Source organism: Zingiber officinale, chromosome 1B (assembly GCF_018446385.1).
Source record: "Zingiber officinale cultivar Zhangliang chromosome 1B, Zo_v1.1, whole genome shotgun sequence".
Taxonomy (NCBI): Eukaryota; Viridiplantae; Streptophyta; class Magnoliopsida; order Zingiberales; family Zingiberaceae; genus Zingiber; species Zingiber officinale.
Window position 1 is genome coordinate 168,325,934 of NC_055986.1, and position 13,565 is coordinate 168,339,498.

The 13,565-nt window shown below is 36.4% G+C and overlaps 1 pseudogene; it reads left to right on the plus strand.

Annotated features, from left to right (window-relative positions):
- The first annotated feature begins 7,666 nt into the window (after positions 1–7,666).
- On the plus strand, positions 7,667–12,610 carry LOC121990668 (annotated as a pseudogene).
- The last annotated feature ends 955 nt before the right edge of the window (positions 12,611–13,565 follow it).

The window sequence follows — 13,565 nt, forward strand, 5'->3', positions numbered from 1 at the left end:
GTGCTACTCGACCTAGTTATCCAAGTTATGTCAACAGAGGAAGAACTAAAAGAATGAACTAGAAAAGTAGGTCTTTGTCATTTCAAGAAATTTATTTCTTCTATTAAACCGATTGTAGAACAAGAACAGATGATTTAAGGCACACCCTTTTCGTGGATCCTCAACCTCCCTATTAGTTCTTTTGTAAGAGCTCATGTTTAGAATATATTTGATAATTGGATTCAGAGGAACAAAACTTCATCTTCCACTGAAAAAACTAAAATTTATAAAGGTAGATGTTGCACTGATTCTAGGCCTACCCGACAATAGAGAGATAGTTCATCTCAATTTAAATGAGGCCTCCAACCCACTGTACATGGAGTTTTTCCAAGAGTCTGATTGCTCTGCCAAATAATTGGAGAAACTTATAAGGAAGTCGAGATCAAATGACAAGCTATATTGTCAACTGTATATCCTGTATTTTTTTTTTTTGCAACTATTCTATTTTGTTGTAGTAGCAACATTCTTAGAATACCTATGCTATCTCTAATTGACTGTGTAGATGATTTTGTTTAACTGATGCAATGTGGCATGACTCCTCAATTAGAAGTCATTGGCTTGGAGCTTATATTAAGATCAAAACCACTTGTTGCCGATTCACCGCCCAAGGCCCCTTTGCTCAAGGGATTTCTAAATATTTTGGCTGCAAGTTAGATTATATTTATCTCACGATATTTGTTATGAATATTATTTATTTTTATAATTACATTATAGGTATAGGTGTGTGAACACAATTTAGACCATCCTGAACAATTTCCTAAAATTCTATGGTGGAGTTTGCCTAACTATTATGTTGACATAGCCAAAAAGTTGATAGACTGTGTGACTGCAAATAAAATTATTGTAGATTTAATTTTGTCAGAGTCAGAGTTGGATTTAGTACCACACTGGACTCCTCCAACTCAAGCCCTTGAGTTGGTTGGCCAAGGATCTTCACATCAAGCCCAAGAAGGTATACTACAATGCCCAAAGATTCAAATGCCACGTCGAAATGGCTAAGAATCGGGTTCTGGGCGCTCAAAAGGGTTCCGAGTGCTCGGAGTCTAGGCGCCCTGGACTGGTCCGAGCACCCCGACCTGGTCTGGGTGCCCCGAAGGTTGAAAGTCAACATTTTGTTGACTTTCTCTCCAGGCCTCCGTCTTCTGCTCCGACTCCACTCACTTGGGTGATTTCAACTATCCGGATAGGGCTCACCCGAACCCAACTTCCGACCTTCTCGAGCAAACTTCCGCTCCAGCTTCTCGTCCCTCAGAATCGCTGCTTGCTTCCTTCTCGTCCGCCAACGTACTCTTCCACAACTTTTCGTCCCTTGGACAGCTGCGTCTTTTGCTCCTTGAGCAATCTTCGGCTCTGACTTCTCGTCCCTTGGAAACACTGCACATTCCCTTCTCATTCGTCGGTGTACTCTTCCGCAACACCTCATCCCTCAGACGCACCGAGCCCATCGGCTCTCTCTCCTATACCATCCTTCTCGCTAGCTAGGTCTTTCACTCAACTTCCTGTGTTCCTAAGTTCATGCACACTTAAATACAAGGTTGAACACAACAAGACCTAACTTAACATGTTTGATCACATCAAAACTACCTTGGGATACCAATATATAGAAATAATTAAATACATAATTCATGCATCAACAATAATATCATAGTTATTTCCTAGTCCTAGAATATGAAGATCTACTATATGGAGAAGGAAATACAACCAAAAGATAAAGAAAATAGTAATCTACAACTCAATACACAAAATAGAGAAAAGATAATGCTTATCAATATACTGCTGGTCTTCTTGGATGAAATCCTTGCTTCAGATATAGATGACTTGTTGAGATGGATGAAGATGATTACTCTAGGGTTTCCCCAAGAGGGGAAAACCCTCTCCTAAGGAAGCGTTAGAGCCCCCTAGTCAAAGATTGCATAACCCCTCCAAAACCCCCATAAATTAGCTTAAACAGTATTTTCTAGGGACCCGCCATGGGTTGTGCCGGCGGGCACGGGCGCTCGTGTCGGGTGTTGTGAGATACTTTGGTGCTCACCATGGGTCGTGTCGACGGGCATGGGCGCTTGTGGTGGGTTCTGTGAAAAATCTACATTTTGAGACGGTCGTGTCAGCTGGCACCGGCTATGTCAGCTAACACGGTTACCCGTGGCTGGATCTAGAGAGAGCCTAGGATTCAGCACGGGTCGTGCTAGCGGTCATGGTCGTCCATGGCCATTGACAAGGCTTCAGAAGTTGGCCTTTTAGCATTGTTTTTGCTCCTTTTCATGCCCTATCAAAAGAAAAACACGAAAGCAGTTCTCTGAACTAGGAAAATATCAAAATAAAGTACACAGAGATAAAATTTTAAAATATATGCATATAAAATGGTACAAGCTATGCATCAAAACATGATAAAATACTTATATAAAATATGCATATCATTTACCTCAACTTACTCACCAAACATCTTGTCCTCCAGACCTGTTTAGACTTTCTCTAGTCTTACTTAGTGTCTGACTAAGATTTTCCTGCAATACTAAGTTAGCACAGTAGATATAAAATAGTAAACTAAAGTAGTGTTAGCAGCATTTAAGATTCGTTGGTCCGGTCGACCGTGCATGGTCGACTAGAAACCTTTTAGACACACTTACTTGGAGTTAACTCCTCAAAGGCTTCTCACTACCTAGGGTTACCTCCCTCTAGGATTTTTCCTTCTCTTAAAGTTCAATATTCCAAGACTTCTCATTATCTTGGGTTACCTTCCCCTAGGATTTTCCCTTTCTTAACCTCCGGTTAGGGTTTCTCACTTACTTAATCTCCAATTAGGATTTCTCCCTTGCCTAACTTCTAGTTAAGACTAGTCACTTAGTATTTCTCACCCTTGCCTAACCTTTAGTTAAGACTAGTCACTCAGTAGACTTCTTACACTTATCTAAACTCTAGTCAAGACTCCCCTTGCTAGTCATCCAAACAACATTGACCTGACTAGACTTCTCCTTAGTTAGGTCAACCTTGACCGAACTCTATTAAATATATTGGCACACAAACATCAAAACTCTATAGGTTGATTGCACCAACACCAACTACAATGTATGAGGACAAGTGATACTTAATAATATGACCAAAATGAGCATAGACAAAGGCAAGTTTAAGGTCAATTAGATAAGTATAAACAAGGCTCCTTGAGCTAGCGTGCATGATAAAGACGCTCCAGATGCACACGAGAGACCACAGTTTGATCCTTTGTTGGGGCTTGCATTGACATTGAATTTGGTGGAAACTTGTGCTAGGCGACCTCGGTCGAAGTACCCACGTGTGAAAAAAATTGGGATTTTGCCTTCGCAAGTAGAGTACTCGCCTCAACATTGGAATGACCTTATAGGGACGGCCAAGACCGCGAAGATCGATTGTCAGCATATTACTATAAGAATTTTTTGATGTACCCGATTGACAAACTAAGAGGAGGGCCTCCCACCTCCAGGGCTAGTGATCAGGCAAAGCCTGGATGCCTAGGTTATATATATATATATGCGCACACACATACATACACGGGCCACACACATACATACGCGGCCAGATACGGTCCCAACTCTCCATCCTTGACTTAGATAAGTCAGGGTACCTGGATCACTTCTAGGCATCCTGTACTCACGATCACAGCAGGATGGGCACTATATCATACCCCTCTCTCTATATATATATATAGAGAGAGAGAGAGTCATGTTATCATGCACACCCTTGACATAACAAGAAGCTTTTATATATATATATATATATATAGCATGAAGAGAACGCTTTCGAATTTATTGGGTGGGCGAATCAGGAGTAGTTGGGTCATGAGGCATAAATACCTGGATTATCAAAATAAAATTAATTTTTTTTAAAAAAAATTGAAATATGTTTTTATTTTTTAATCAAAGAATATACTTTATTTTGAAATTTATTGATTCATCCTCGTGTTTCTTATTTATTTTGGATTTATTATCTTTAATGCTCATCTATATTTAGGTGGTGATTGAACTATGTGATTCTATATGACAATAATATGCGACACAACTGCAACGATAAGTAAATACGGACATGGACATAGACATATATATATATATATATATATATATATATATATATATATATATATATATATATATATATATATACACCTGATGGACAAATTAGAAGGAAAAATAATTCATTTTTAAGACTAGTTCAATCGTAAGAAGTAGATATTTTAATCAAAGAATATAATTTATTTTGAAATTTATAAATAAGTATAAACAAGGGTAATATAAATGAATATTATAGCATGAAGAGAACGTTTTCGAATTTATCTGGTGGATGAATTAGGAGTACTAGTTGGGTCATGAGACGTAAATATCTGGATTATCAAAATAAAATTAATTTTTTAAAAAAAAACTTTTTGAAATATGTTTTTATTTTTTAATCAAAGAATATACTTTATTGATTCATCCTCGTGTTTCTTATTTTATTTTGGATTTATTGTCTTTAATGCTCATCTGTATTTTGGTTGTGATTATGGACTATGTGATTCTATATGACAATAATATGCGACCCAACTCCAACGATAAGGAATACTCATAATATGGACATAGACAACTTAAATAAAGGAAAATTTAAGGTCAACTAGATAAGTATAAACAAGGATAATATAAATAAATATCATAGCAGGAAAAGGAAGCGTAATTTTAAAAATAGAAATAAGACTTCTTTCTTAAATATGAAATTTAAAAAAAATAGAGTTGCAAGGCTAGTTAGGCTCGAAATTACATGTGGTAAAAAATGACTCGCTCATCTCTAGTACCCTCGTCAACCCGTCTTTAAGCCAAAGATCAAAATTACATGTAAATAAGAGAGCAAGAGAAAGAGAGAGAGAGTCTAGAGCAGATGAAGACGAGGGAAAGCAAGCGATGTAGAAGTTGGATTGGGAAAATGATTCTAAGATTTCGGTTTCGTTAGATGCTAGTTGATGCTCTAAGTATTTTTCACCTCACTACCTTTATGTTTACTTTCTTTTAGGGATTCTAACCAAATAACCGATACGAACCCATGAGGATTATACTGGAGTGCCTATCACAAATTCAACACTATTAAGCAAAGAGGTAATGCTAGAAAGTCCGTTTAAAGGGTTACCCTGTCACACTCTACTTCATAATATCAAATTGGTGCAACCCCATTAAACTCTAGTTAGCTAATCCCCTGCAGCAAATTAGCCCTCCATTTTCAAGGTGATGACTCTAGAAAGTCCGCTAAAGGGATATTCTTTATCATATGAGGCACCACGATTATACAATCTAGAGCATCTCCTTTACATGTTGACTAATTCTCCACATCCTAATTCATTCAACATACGCATTCAATCAAGCAGGAACAAGAAGTAAACATTTCATAAACTAGGGAAAGGAACAATACATAGTTCACATATCAACATTCACATCATAGCTACTCTCCACTTCTAGAATTCGAAGATTTATTTCATAGCAAAAGAAATACAATCAAGAGACATGAAATGAGGCAATCAACCACTCAAAAACAAAATTGAGAAGAGACAGAGAATGCTTATCAATGTGATGATGACCTCTTTGGATGAGTTCCTCGCTTGGATGCTGGATGGATCGTCGAGACGATAGAAATGAATGTCCTAGAGTTCCCTAGAAAGGGAAGAACCCTCCTCCAATGAATAAGGCTGAGCCCCTGGTCGAAGATGACATAAACAAGGGTTTCCTTAACCCTTTTACTCTCCAAACTTTCTAGATCTGCCGAATTTGCAAGGATCCTCCAAAATAGATTTTTCTCCCCTTAGACCCAGTTTTCTCAATTTTCACTCTGAACCAAACTTGTAGATTTTGAAAGTATTTACATTTGGTAGGTCGCACGTCCCGTGACTCACACCGAGCTGAACGTTATGGTCGTTCAAGTTTAGTTTGTAGTTTGAGTAAGAGGCTGACATGATCATGTTTGCACTTCGAAATTCTATAGTTTTATCATGGTTGTGCCTAAAAAGTATGACTGGGATGTTTTGGAGGCTCTAAACTTTGTTTGAACTCCGTCTTACGTCAAATTTTGTCTGAAGGAACATGAATGTGTTAAGGAACATGGCTAGAACGTATTCCTTGATTGAAATTTCAATTTGATGGTCTTTCGAATGCATTTTTCTTCTTAGATGCTTCATGTCCGACTCGATGATGAGGCTTGATAATGAGACACAATCATGCCTGGGTTGAGCCTTTTTTCACTCCATTATTTGTTTTTCTTTAGCCATAGGAGCACGCTCGTGTTATAGGGCATGGTCAGAGCGTGCTCCTTGTTCTAATTCCACATTACAAGAATTTTATGCACCATTTTAGCTTCAAAAATGCCTCTTATCAATGAAAAACAAGAAAAGAGCATATCTCTGAACCAAAAGAGTACAAGTAATGCTCATGAAAAGCAAGAAAATATATGTCAAACAATGCTTTAAAACATGCATAATTTACACACATTATAAGCCTAAACTTAAACATTTGTTTGTCTTCAAGCAAAATCTGCAATCTAGATTTATGTATGTAAATAATTCATCATAATCCTTAATGAATCAATCTAATCCTATATGTAGTTTCACTAATGAGCAAGATAACAAAATTATTTGAGTATGACCTAAATAGAAGTTCTTCGTGCTCAGTGCAATGAGTGGTTTAATATTTTCAAGTGTCGATCTCCAAATTTAGTCAAATCGTCATCAAACCGTGTTCCTCATACTTCTGGCAATAGGTACTTACCTGCTACTCACAAAGTTCTTCCCTTTCAAATTTTATACAAGGTCTCACAGAAATACTCGATACCAAGAGAAACATATCAGGTATGGCCTAAATAGAAGTTCTTTGTGCTCAGTGAAATAAGTGGTTTAACATTTTCAAGTATCAATCTCTAAGTTTAGTCAATTGTCATCTAACCATATTCCTCATGCTTCCAGCAATAGGCATTTACCTGTCACTCGCAAAGTTCTTTCTTCTCAAAGTCTACACAATGTCTCAAAGAAATACTCGGTATCAAGGGAAACATATCAATTATTTCCCCAGTAACATAATTCAGTCTTAAAAGGATAACTTATTAGTTTCCACTTACAATAACTATTTTCTATATTTTATTCTCAATTTTTTTTAAGTACTTGTAAAGTGTAACATTTGAACAAACCCTTTTTTTATATTTTTATTAGGATTCTGATTTTTCCTAAACAGTTGATATGATCCAAGTTTATTCAGTAATTAAAATATAATTAAATTGTAACCTAGGAAGTAAGAGTATTATTTTAATTTTATTAATCATGACTATTTTTCAAATTTTTTAATTGAAGAATATAATTTATTTTGAAATTTATTGATTCATCCTCGTGTTTCTTTTTTTTTTTTTTTTTTGTTGGATATTAATGCTCATCTATATTAAGGTGGTGATTATGGACCACTTGACCAAAAATGATAATAATATACGACCCAGCTACATATAACACTAATAATAACATAGTCAATTAAATAAAGACATATTTAATCTCAATTAGATAGGTAATATAATCCTCTGCTTGGATGGGTTGAGAGAAATGGAGACTCAGAGAAATGGAGACTCTGAGAAATGGACAATAATAATACTGACATAGACAATTTATCAAATGCCTTGATTTTTAAGGGTTTTCTCAGATATCAGCAAATTAAAGCTCGTAGACTCTGAGTGCTCTGAAAAAAGTTCTATAAATGCGCTCCATAGTTTGATGGTCTCTCATCTTCCTCCGATCAGTGGTAGGCCTTTTTCTTCCCAAAACCAAGAGAAGGTTTGACCATGGCGACGCTCACTGTTCCCAAGCCAGTTCCTTCCCCGGCTGAGGACGCCGAGGCCATCCACAAGGCCTGCCAAGGTTTTCACTTTCTCTTAACTTGATGAGTTTGCTGCTTTGAATCCGTCTTGTTGATTGCCGAGGCATGCTCAAGGTTAATATTTAAAATTATGATTTAAATAAATTTTAATCAAGATTTATTTTAATAGGTAATTTTTAATTTTTTAGATTTGATTACTTTTTGTAGGTTAAAATTAAATTTAATAGTTTTTAATTTTTTACACGTTAAATTTTAGTTTGATTGATAACTTAATTTTTTTTTACTTTAAGTTATATTTGGTTTTTAATTTTTTTATTTTTTTTATTAAAATTAGATCTGGAATTTTTAATTTTTTAATAAAAGTTAAGTATGGTTAATAAATTTAAAATATTTATTGGTTATATTGATTTTTTTTATAAAAATATTATGTTCAATGGATCGGATCGGATTAGGTCGAGTTGGATTTTTTTAAATCCAATTTGAATTTGACCTGAACCTGAGTTCAACCCAAAATATTTAAATCCGAACTTGAACCCGACTAACCTAAGCCCAACCCGAATAACAGTAAAATTTGATTCAAAATAATTTTTTTATACTATTTTTCTTATAATTATTCACTTTTATCTCAATATTCCATCATTATCACATAAACATAATATTAACAAACATAAAAACATCTTAATTTTCAAAATAAAATTTGATTTAATCTTAAAAAATCCACTAAACCCTATATTTAGGTCAACTCGGGTCAACCCGAACCTGACTCGACCTAATCTGAAAATTTTTAACCCTCCAATCCGAACCCGACCCAAATCCGAAAATACCCAATCCGAATCTGATTTTTTTTTCGGGTCGACTCGGGTTGAGTCGTCGGGTCAAATTCATTTTTAACACCCCTAAATAAAAACAACTCAATATAAAAAGCTCTCGCTAATACAGAATTTCATTGTACGCAGTGACTATTTCTACCATTTAAACATGCTACCTCTAGGTTATACAATAATAATTTTATTATTGGATCAAGACTTTCCTTTAGCGAACTTAAAATTAATTGATATTTTTTTTTGAAAAAAAATAATAATTAAAATATATATTAATAATATTATTATTATTTATTGTCAAATTAGTTAGTATTTTTAATATTTTATTGATAAATTTATCTTTATTTATTTAATTAAAAATAGTTATTAAATAAATATATTTTTAGAGTTACTTGGGCCAAAGAACCTAACCCACTAAGAGGGATCGAGTCAAATAATGTGAGTCTGTTAGATCGATGAAACTGAGTTGGGTGTCGGGTAGACTGATTGGAGGAATTGGGCGAGTTGATCTAACAAAGCAGACCAATGTGTCAAGGGAGTTGAGCCCATGGAGTCAGGTGACTGTGTTAGTCTTTCTATGAGTATGCAAAAATATGTTTTCGAAAAACATGTAGTGTAAACATAATAATTTTCTAAATTATTACAACACACATCATACACAACCACAAGAACACACATGTGTAAGACATATCCGTAGATTAAGACTTCGTTTAGGAATTATACCTATCGGATGATATTTAACGAAAACGGCATCAACTAGCAAATCTTGCAAGATTTGTCTCTATCGATATTCATGCCGAGCTGTCTTCAAGACGACTTCCCAAAGCCACAAGTTGCATCTCTTACTAGCCAAAAGGAGGAGACGACACGAGAGAAAAGAAAAACCCACGTCTCAATTTGGTGTCTATTGACAATTGCAACCCAGTGGCACCAAAAGGAGGTCTGGTGGTGCTCCCTTGTAGATTCGGTGGTGCTCCAAGAATTCTAGCCACCTTTTGGTCGGAAGAAGAAGGAAGGGTTGGCCACACACTATGGGACAATTGTAAAGACAGGTTCGGCCAACTTTTGGCAGGAGTCATGAAAAGGGTCGGTGACAAGGGAGAGAGGGCAGCGGCTCTTGAAGGGGCGGCACACCAATAACAAGAGAAGGAAAAAAACATTAAGGCTGCGTTTGGTAGGGTGTAATCTGCCTTATAATGTAATCCAGATTACATTACAAGGCTGATTATTTTGTTTGGTTTCATTTTTAACTTGTAATGTAATGTAATCTGGATTACAAAATGTAATGAAATTTTGTAATCTGGATTACAAAGCAAACACATTGTAATCCGATTACATTACGAGGTCACCTTTTAACAAAAATTTGAATGTCAAATATACCATTAGTCTGTCGCCGCCCATCTTCGCCTGCCGCCACTGCCACCGCCCACCACCGCCCCCCCCCCCGGCGACCGCCGACGGGCGACGGGCGACGGCCGGCGACGATCGGCAACCGGTGGCGGTCGACGGCCGGCGGCCGACGACCGACGGCGACAGGCGACGGCCGGCGGCGACATACCTTGACGACCGGCGGCGGCCGCCGCAAGCTCCGACAGAAATGTAGCGCCCGCTAGTAGAAGTCATAGGATATTTTTGTCATTTTATAATAATACGAATTACATTCCTTATAAAAATAATGAACACCAAACAAAAGAATGTAATCACCTTTGTAATCAAAGATTACATACATTTCATTACCAAACGTAGTAATGTAATCAAGATTACATTACATTACATTACAAATTTGATTACATTACAAGCTCAATTACATTACGCCCAACCAAACGTAGCCTAAGAAAATCTTAATCCTCTTATTGTATATATAGAGGTATTTATAAGTCTCTTTGTTAAGACTAGGGAATAAGTCATAACCCAAGCCGAAGCCCAAACTTAAGCCCACATTATATGTATTGGCTTAATCCACCTACAAGAGGTATTAACCAAAACCAAACCCATGTCACATGAGTAGACACAATTTACCTACAAGAGGAATGCCCCATTAGTCCTTCCGTCATGACAAATATTTTTCATAATTGTTCTTTGTTTAATCTAACCAAACTTAATCCCTCTCTCTCTTTGAGAATCTTATTCTCAACTTATTCTTAGGTCTTTAAGACATACCCATAGTGCGTGTAATCCAATAGGTTCCTGGTTATGTTGGTCATCTATAATTAACTATTAATTATGAATCAATCATGAGTAACACTTAGTAGTATCTCATGATCCCCAATTGATTGAAAATTATAGTTGATTTCAAAATATCTTCTAAATCCTTCAGCAATTACAGTTATCAGTATATCTATTTCTTTCACTCAGATACAGTAGTCTGGAATAGCATATATAAGTTCGTAAAGAAACTGTGAAGCAAAATTTGTCTATGCTAAATAGCCTTACCGCGACTTCTACATGTGTCAGGATGGATCGTTAACGGGCAGACACTGATCAGCATTTTAGCACATAGAGATGCCACCCAAAGAAAGCAGATTCAGTTGGCTTATAAGGAATTGTCCAAGGAGGATCTCACCAAAAAAACTCGAGTCAGCACTGTCAGGAAACTTTGAGGTAGTTATTTTTCTCAACCTTTATATTGTCCGATGAAAGTTTTTATCTATAGCGGCAAAATCATTCACATAAGCTAATATTATAAACTATAGAATAACAAAAAAGAATCAGAGGAGAGGTAGAGCGAAATCAAAGGGAAAATTTCTCTCAGCATGATTAAATATTTGAAAAGTTTATAAATGCGAAGAGATCGACATGAACTTAGATGTGATTATATTTGACTCATCAGAAAGCAGTGTACCGCTGGAATTTTGAACCAGTTGAGAGAGAGGCTGTGATGGCTTATATTGCCTTGAAGAAGATTTTTAATCCCCGTGTGATCATAGAAATTGCATGCGTCAACTCGCCAAACGAGCTTCTAGCTGTGAAAAAGGCGTACCAAGCTAAGTATCGGTGCTCTCTGGAAGAAGATGTGGCTGCTCACACTGATGGAGATTTGCGCAAGGTATGTTGCTCTGAAAACATTACTACTATCTACTATGAAGTTGCAAGACTCTGAAGTTTCACTTTTTGCAGCTACTCTTTGCACTCGTAAGCACATACCACTACGATGGAAAGGATATTGATGCGAGGTTAGCTAAATCAGAAGCCAAGATTTTGCAAAAGCATATAAAGGATAATGAACTGAACCATAGCGAAATCATAAGAATCGTGGGTACTAGAGGCAAGGCACAGGTTAATGCTACTTTCAATAGCTACAGAGAAGAATATGGTACTTCGATTCAAGAGGTCTCAATTGAATCTTGAACTACAACCGCTCGAGTTCTTGTAGCTGAAATTATTCTAGGGAACTAAGTCTTTTTATACTTTGATCAGGCTTTGGCTGGTAAATCTACAGGTGAATTTGCACTGGCACTCCAAGCAGCGGTTGCTTGCATCATCGATCCCCACTTGTACTTTGTCGAGGTGGACAGATTAACCATGAGTTCTAACTTGGCATAATGGACATCGTTTTTCTTGTGTGATGCGCTGAAAATCCATGAGTTCTGACCATGAGTTGTTTTTGAGTTTTAGGTCCTTGATGCTGCTCTCGAGAAATCAGATGAAGACGCACTGACTCGCGTTATCGTAATGCGCGCCGAGAAAGATCTCGGGGAGATCAAAGACAAGTTTCATAAGCAGAAGAATGTTCTCCTTAAACAAGTAGTGGAAAAAAAGACTTCTGGAGATTACGAGGGCTTTCTCATCGCTTTATTGTGTGCCTGAAACACCTAATGCGTCTTCGACAACTCTGCTCTTTCAGTGTTCTTGTGGGTCAAGTTTTGCCTTCAGACCTTGCTTGTGCTCGAGTGCTTGAAGAACTTGGTTTGGTGTGCTAAATAATTTGGTTTCTTTGCTGTTTGTCAGCTATGTTGGAGTCTTGTTGTTGTGATGTTGTATGAACTAGCTCTGTATGAAGAATAAATCTCTGTCTTGTCATTGGGTTTTTAGGGTTGTAAATATAATCTCACATTATAAAACACATGGGAAAGATCATGCATTTATAAAGAAAAAATACATGTCCATTAGCATGAGACATTTTGGGGAGAGTCCAAGAATTAATGGAACAGAGTATAATTAATAGTAGGAAGAGAATCCAAATCTGAGCAAGTGCGAAGCCTGCTCTAGAAAAACAAATTCATAAGCCAGAATAACTTCGACTAAAACACCATCAAGAAAATATATCACCTTCAGAAATCTTGAGCAAGTTCTTCAGTGATAGCTGCAAGAGATTCTGGATGATGCTTAATTTCCTTCTTGTTGTTGTGAACTGAGCAAATATTACACTTGTTCAGTGAACCCCAAACTCTCGTAAAGTTGCAATTACTATGTGGAGAACTCTTGCTACAAACTGGTTTAGGACTTGTTGAATCTTCATCCAATGTCATTATTTTGAACTGTGTTCTTTTTAATGAAAAGATTATCCACTTAGAAATCAAAAAACTGAAACTGTGTCTTGTTGTTTTTATGCACAATTATAATGTCTGAATTGTTACTGATCGACCCATTCTATTACCATTTCAGTTTTACAACTATGACAAATTATGGACTATTAAAATTAAGGAATATCAGGTTAGAGAGAATATTAGCAATGCTAAAAATATAAATTAGAATAATGACTCCTTGTGAGATTCATAATTTTAAGTTAGTTCAGACAAATGCACCGGTGTTTAATTTCTTGTATAGTTCAGACAAATGCCTCATGTCTTAATGAATCTTGGATGGGATACTGCAAATCAGACCATCCAGATTAAATTGGCCAAACATTGTAACTAGGTATTAATCATCT